We start from the raw sequence: 7,238 nt of genomic DNA on the forward strand, positions 1-7,238 counted from the left end.
TTCTCTTGCCTTAATCTTTCAAAAGCAATTGCATCTTCTGCTTGCTTGTAAGCTGGATAAAATCGAGCGAGAAACTCTTCAGTGAACTCTTCCCAAGAAGGAGGAGGAAGTCCGGCTGCTTCTTTACTCTCAAGAGGAGACTCATACCAATATCTTGCTGAACCACGCAAGTTGTAGGATACTAACTCAACAGCTCATTCCTTGGTGCACTTGAGAGCTCGAATAGCTTTCTTTGCATCCTCTAAATATTGTTGTGGATCTTCATCCAATGAATCTCCATTAAAAATGGATGAATTCAACTTCAAATACTTCTCAATTGGCGGCTCTTGATCCCCAAACAATTGATGAACTCTATGAGGCTGAGGATTTGGCATATTAGGAATTTCTGCTCCGCCCCTATTTTGATTTGTTAGGACCTGTAATACCGCAGTCAGGGTTCGATTCATTCCCCTTAATTCAGCTGCTAAGTCCGGTTGAGTCTCTCTTACTGCGGGGTTCTCTTGAACTCTCTCGTGGGGTATCTCTCCTTCGCGCCTATCAGCTATCCTTTGGCTCCTTGGCCTTTGTCGAAGCACTCCAAGTGGCGGAGAAACTGCCCTATTGGATTCAGCAGTATCAGGAGCACCAACAGCTCCACCACGTCTTTTCTTAGGTGGCATCTTCCACCTATCGAGTAAGTAAAGCGATTGAATCACCAATGACATATGTATATGGAGTTTAAAGGGAATAGGACAGACAGAAAGAATCATGAGAACAAAGGATTGATAACAACTTCCTATAGGCCTCTAGTAACATCACACTTTGTGAAAATGGGCCGGCTTCCATTTGCACAATTGTGATCTTACTAAAGAACACTTGCTCCATATTACACAGGAAAACCTAAGGCTCTGATACCACTTTGTCATGGTCCGAACCCAGCCATAACTGGCGCTCAAGGGACAAGTCCCTCAGCAAGCCAAACGACCAAATTTTCAAAAAAAAACGGACAGAATCTCCTCTGTTTCTAGGACCTTACCCACATAAATATTAACTCCCTGTATCAATAATAAACATCCACTTCCAAAGACAACAACCACAACATATTCCAATCATATCCACAACCAAATATATCCAAAATGCGCATTATATATATATATATAAAGTTGATAACTAGAGTATATAGTTAAAACCATAAGTCTTACATAACCAAATCATAATTACTACCTAAACAGTTCAAGATTCAAAATAACATAACCCACACGAGGATCCTACCTGTGACATATGGAGCATTGACATAATCTAAATTTTGAACAACGGTTCCATTACATAATTACTTAGCCCTTGGAAAGAAGAAGGACTCACCAAAATGACTAAGATCTACTGAGGGGCAGGTAGAATGGAACCTGGAATGACTCCTGTATCTGAAAAACATGGAAAAATAATAGGGTGAGTTTTGCAACTCAGTGAGCAATATAAATTTTACCACAAAAATTATATTTCTTTCCAAAGATGAGGAATTCATATTAATTAATTATGCAAATAAATAGATAAATAATTAAGCGGAATGAACTGAAATGTGAGTTCTCATTCTAGAAGTCAAATCAAATAAAATATTATACACCTAGGGCGGCTCCACCTCTAAGAGTAGCTCTTTCCTCTAGTGTGCCCGTACGGTATAACAGATCCAACGTGTGGCCTACACATTAGGCTAACAACGCCCCTGCTAGCTAAGGTCTGAGACAGATGCATCTAGATTAACGTCATAACCGCCGTTAACTACGGTTTTCTAGTCAGAGTCTCCCAAACCAATCCAAACCAAATCACTTATAAAAATCTCTAATGCTTATAACATACTACTAAATTCCATAGCAAATCAATATATAAGATTGCATACTAAAATTTAATTAGAATTTAATAAAGTCAAATAAAAAAATATGTATGCTTTACAAAATATATAAATATCGTCTCGTGTGTATTTTTATAAAATTGTAAGTTTCACAAATCAATATTTATTTCAAAAATTCAAAAAATCGCAATAATAAAATATTTTCAAACTCCAAAATTAATGATTCAACAAAAATATTGATAATAATATATTTAAAAACAGTTATAGATATAATATCCACTCACAACTTGATTCCAAAAAACTGGAAGCAACTGAGCGTGTCAATGAGCTACCATATGATGTCAAATAACTCTACAACTCTAGAAATATGACAATAATATTTGTGAGCTACTAATGTTTTCAATTAACATAATCTTACTCAATTTGATAGAAGCCCCAAATTTTCTAACCCTAATAACCCTAACTTTGGGTTTTGCTATGCCCACAAGTATAGGGATGCTAAAAATTTGAGATATAGCTAATTATTGAGTCAAAGAGTTACCTTGAAACCTCAATAATAATCGAAACTCAAAGTTGAATGCTTCTTTCACTCATTAAGTTAAAATCACATGATTTGGAGGTTTTGAAAAAATAAGATTTTGAATAAATAGAGGTAGAGTAGAGAAGAAAAGAAAGGAAGATGATAAAGGTGAGTTTGATGATATTGGGTGGTTGATTGCAAGGAGAAGAGATGAGAAATTATAGTTGAGAAGAGAAGAGAAGAGAGGACATTTTTTCTGTTGTTGTTAGGAAGAAATAAAAAGATAAATGAAAGAAGGAAGGGGGATTGTCGAAGGAGGGGGGGGCAGCGGAGGAGAGAAAAAAAAAATGTTTAAATGGGGGCATGTGCCCCCCACGTGCTCTCCCCCTCTTCTCCCTTTCTTTTTTTTCTTTTTTTCCGGTTATTACAATCGGCTTTCTTTATGGATTCAACCATTAAAATATGCATTAGGCAGCTTCTGTGGCAATTGCAACTTAGTGAGCATGTAAGTACTTTTGTAAAATTGTGCATTGCGGTATTATTATTTTATTTTATTTTATTTTTTGACAGTTTTAGAACTCACTTAGATCCCAGAGAAGGAAGTGAGAGCAAACCACAGACAGCAAGAAAAAACAAAGCTTAAACTAAACAAAACAAGAATCAAACACAAACAACATAAGACATAAGCTAAGGACTTAGGCTACTGCACGAATGCCAAAAATCTTGAAGGCACTAAGACGTCTAGGACCGCCAACAGAACGTATAATCATCACGAATGAGTCCCTGAAAAGCAAATCTTCAACTACTATTAATCCCAATTAAGCAATTCATCAATAATTATTATTTGATGTCAGTCTTTTCAAAAGCTGAACTTGTGCCTTTCGGTTCTGTTTTTGAAGCTAAATAGGAATGCAACAATGTTGAACACATCATTGTGTATTTATCAAGCAGGTTCTTATCATCCTCCTTCAACTTTGAGGTGCAATCGCTATCCGAGCTCTCTAGCCAAAAAGTTCGTAAACAATGGCCGTCTATTGTATCATTGATTTCACCACTTAGTTTATTTGTTTATGTTCTTGTACAAGAGTTCTGCATGTATGCTTAGTAGTGCTTGTAAGTTTTGAGACTTGTTTGTAGCTTTGATCAGAAAATAGTGAATATTTTTACTTTCCCGTGGGTTTTTTTTCTCTCTCACATTGATAGGTTTTTTCCAATGTTAAAATTTGGTGTTCTGTTGTTCTGTCTTATCTTCAATAATTTGTTGGTATTAACAATTGCCATAGTGTGCCTATATCATGTTTGGGTGCTTCCATATTATGCCTTTCACAGGTTTAGTTTATTCCCACCATGAATGATCATTTTACAATGTTAAGTATCTTTGCTATGAAAATTATATTGAGGTGTATTCTATATAACTGGTGGCATAATGTTTCCAAATTCCAAATGTGCACACAAGAAGGGAAAAGCTTGATTTTCTAGCTTGGTAGAATGTACCATGTACCTTTCTTTCATTTCCATCTACTTTTCACTCTCTCCCTTGTTTTTATAAAAGAATTAGGAGAATTAAAGAAAACTAAAAGCAATTCAATTTAACTGTACTAAACTCAAGAATATTGAAAATAATGCACCAACTATTAATTATCTTAAAAGGTTTTCATAGAATCATAGGCGTATACAAGAACTAATCAGTTGGCATTTACACAATTTTCCTTGAATAAATGAAAGTGAATTATCATCCTCTTCCAAAAGGAAATTCAGTTCATTAAGTACTTCCACGGCATTGTCAGCTGTTAAAATACTTTAAACAAGAGTTGCCTTGGCTGGGCAAGATCCAGAATCACAACAAAAATTTCCTTTTAAAAAAAAATATAAAACATATTGGGTCTTCTTTCCCCCTAAATTATGGCAGAGGGTGAGCATTGACTTGATAGTAAAGATGTTAACTTATGACATAAATATCTTAGGATCAATTTTGTTACTTATGCCTGATATGTAAGAAAAATGACAAAGCAAGCAAGAAAGATCCAAATGGGAGAAATAAATGGATAAGTTTTAGTCTTCAGGAGTTCCAGAATTAATTATAAAAACTAGAATGTGACCCGCGCGATGCGCGGGACGGTAAATTAATAATAGTATATAATAAATATTAAAATTTATTATATTTTGTAGAATTAAATTAAATATGTATAAACTAAAAATAAATTTAAATGGTATTTTATTTAAAAGAAATGGTAGTACAAAGTATTTGGATGTTGGAATTGATTTTTGCATTTGGTTTAATTGATGGAATTGGTTTTCTTATGTGGCACTCGTCCTCTTTTTTTTTTATTGGTTGTTGTTAGAGTTGTTGCTTTTTTCTTTCTGTTATAGGTTGTTGTGAAGGCATGTTCCGTATGAATTGGTGAGTTGTGTGCACTTTCTTTTGTGTTGTTTGCTCCCTCTTTGCATGTATGATCTTCTTCCGAAGATGTGTCTTGAATTTATATCGTTTTTTTCTCCTCAACCTCTTGATAGGTATGTGATCTTCGTCTGATGATATTAGTGTTGGCGAAGTTAGTTCCTATAATGAATGAATAATATAAATTAGAAATAAAAATGATGTTTTAAATAAGGGATTTTTTTAGTATTACCTGTTTTATTTGTTGTAATGGGTGTTGCTGTTCAGTGTTTTTAGTTGGAACAAATGTCTTGGTAACGGTGTATTGTTGAGAACCTTCTTTGAGATTAAACTCATTTAGTTTAACTTCAAAAATAAGTGTGAGGTTGCACAAGTTTTTTAATTGGGGTAGTGTTTCAAGATCATTACTTTTCTGGAGTGTGATTAGATTTGAAGCAGTTGTGCCCAACAATTTTTTTGCTTCGCCATCAAATAATACAAAAGTTGCTGTAGCACTTTGATCTGAAACCTTTAATTGAATTCTGAACCTAAAATAAGTATTGGGTTAGTAATTAATAATTTGCTAAATGGGATTATGAAAGTATATAAAGTTACCTTATGGTTGGATATTGTGGTGTTTGATTACATGTGCCACAGATGTAGTTGTCTCCTTTTTTATATGCTTTCTTATGACACTTTTCACATTCAACATAGTTCCATCCAAATTTGTCATCAATTCCGTTTATAGTTGCTAAAATTGTGAAGATCTTTTCCTATTCCAATATTCCATTTATGTTATCATTAGGTATATGGTATTTGAGTAAGAATGAATGTATGATGCATGTTGTGAGGTTTTTTTGTCATACCTGATCATCAGATTTCCATTGCATAGCCATTAGATCTTGAATAGTTATTCGATTTCTAATCATTCTGCTCTGAAGATTTGTGTTGACATTGTCTTGGCTTGGTATCTCCATTACTTCTTCATGTTGATCAGTCCTGTTTAGGAATTTTTTTTTTATATTTGTTAAATTGAATAATTAAATAAATGAATTAATTTTTGAGAGACTTATTAGTTATGAAATACCCATAAGTCAGCTGTGCGAATTCTTCAGTTTCTGGATTGATATAGATTTTTGTACTTGAAGTTGTGCTAACCGAATAATCACCTAAAATATTATAATATAATAGGTTATATAAAATAAGATTGTGTTGTATTGTCTCAATTAATGTATTATATAAAATATAATTCTTTGAACTAAAAAAAAATAATAAATTAAAATTTTTTCAAAAAGATCATACCTTTGTATTCACTAACCAATGTTGATGTGAGTGCAACTATTTTTTAGTACTTGATTTGTGTTGTAATTTCTTTATTTATCTGACTTGAGAGATTTCTCCACAACGTGACTTTCAAGACGATGTTACTAAAATTAATAGTATTTTGTTAATAACTATATATCTAAATAAAAAATGAATTGGTTGTATATGTTTTTACTCTTTGAGTATCAATTCCATTCTTCGTATTTTTGTGGGTTTTCCTTTAACATCTACTTGTTCTTCTTTTCCTATTGCATGCAGTTTTCCAATGACATCTACAATAAAAAGAACAAAAATGTGTTGAAAATTTTTGTTAATAAATTATTTTGAATAAGAATAATTGAAATAGTATAAAATAAAATTACCTGTTAAAATTTGTCTTTGACCCACTCTGTCAGACAATGTCTCAAGTGATGCAAATTCAAAATAGTGTTGGAGAATGTTCAAAACTGGATCTTTGATTTCTTTCACAATAGTTGTTATTAAAAAATTTGCTTTCATTGTACTTTTAATTAGTCTATACAAATCATTTGCATCTTCTATTTTCAAATTTTTGATAGTATAGAATTTTCCTTCTTCTAACAAATGTTTGAATTTGTTTATCATATTTTTCTTCACAATTACATGAAGAGGTGTTCCCTGCAGTGTTAGTAAATCATTGTTAACAATTAGTTAAAAAAATTATTGCGTTTATTTTTTTAAATTATTAGAAAAGGAACAATGATTATCAAATTGAGAGAAGTTTAACTTTAACGATATTAAAATACAATTATATATAAAGTATTATAAAATAATATTAAAAGTATAAAAAACAAAAATATTTAAAGCATTTTTTTTAAATTCAATTTAAAAACAGAATAAATTTGTTTATTTTGTACCTTTTCATCTAATATAATCATTTCTAAGCAAAGAGGCTCCTCTTCATTTTTGGGTGTTAATGTTTTCCATAGACGAACCACGCGAACTTTGATAAACCAATTGTCTGTATGTTTGGTTATATTGTCCAATAAATGATGCTCCATTGAGTAAGTTTGAGATGTATAGTTTGGAAAGAAATTTCTTATGGTAAATTTGATGTTATTTTAAAGAATAGTGATTAGAGACTTATATAAGTAGTTCAAATAGTATAGAATTTGAATATTTGTAACGTAAAATTTATTATGATTATTAATATTATTATGACATTTATTATATGA

The sequence above is a fragment of the Arachis ipaensis genome, chromosome B02, assembly GCF_000816755.2.
Source record: "Arachis ipaensis cultivar K30076 chromosome B02, Araip1.1, whole genome shotgun sequence".
In the NCBI taxonomy this organism is placed as follows: Eukaryota; Viridiplantae; Streptophyta; class Magnoliopsida; order Fabales; family Fabaceae; genus Arachis; species Arachis ipaensis.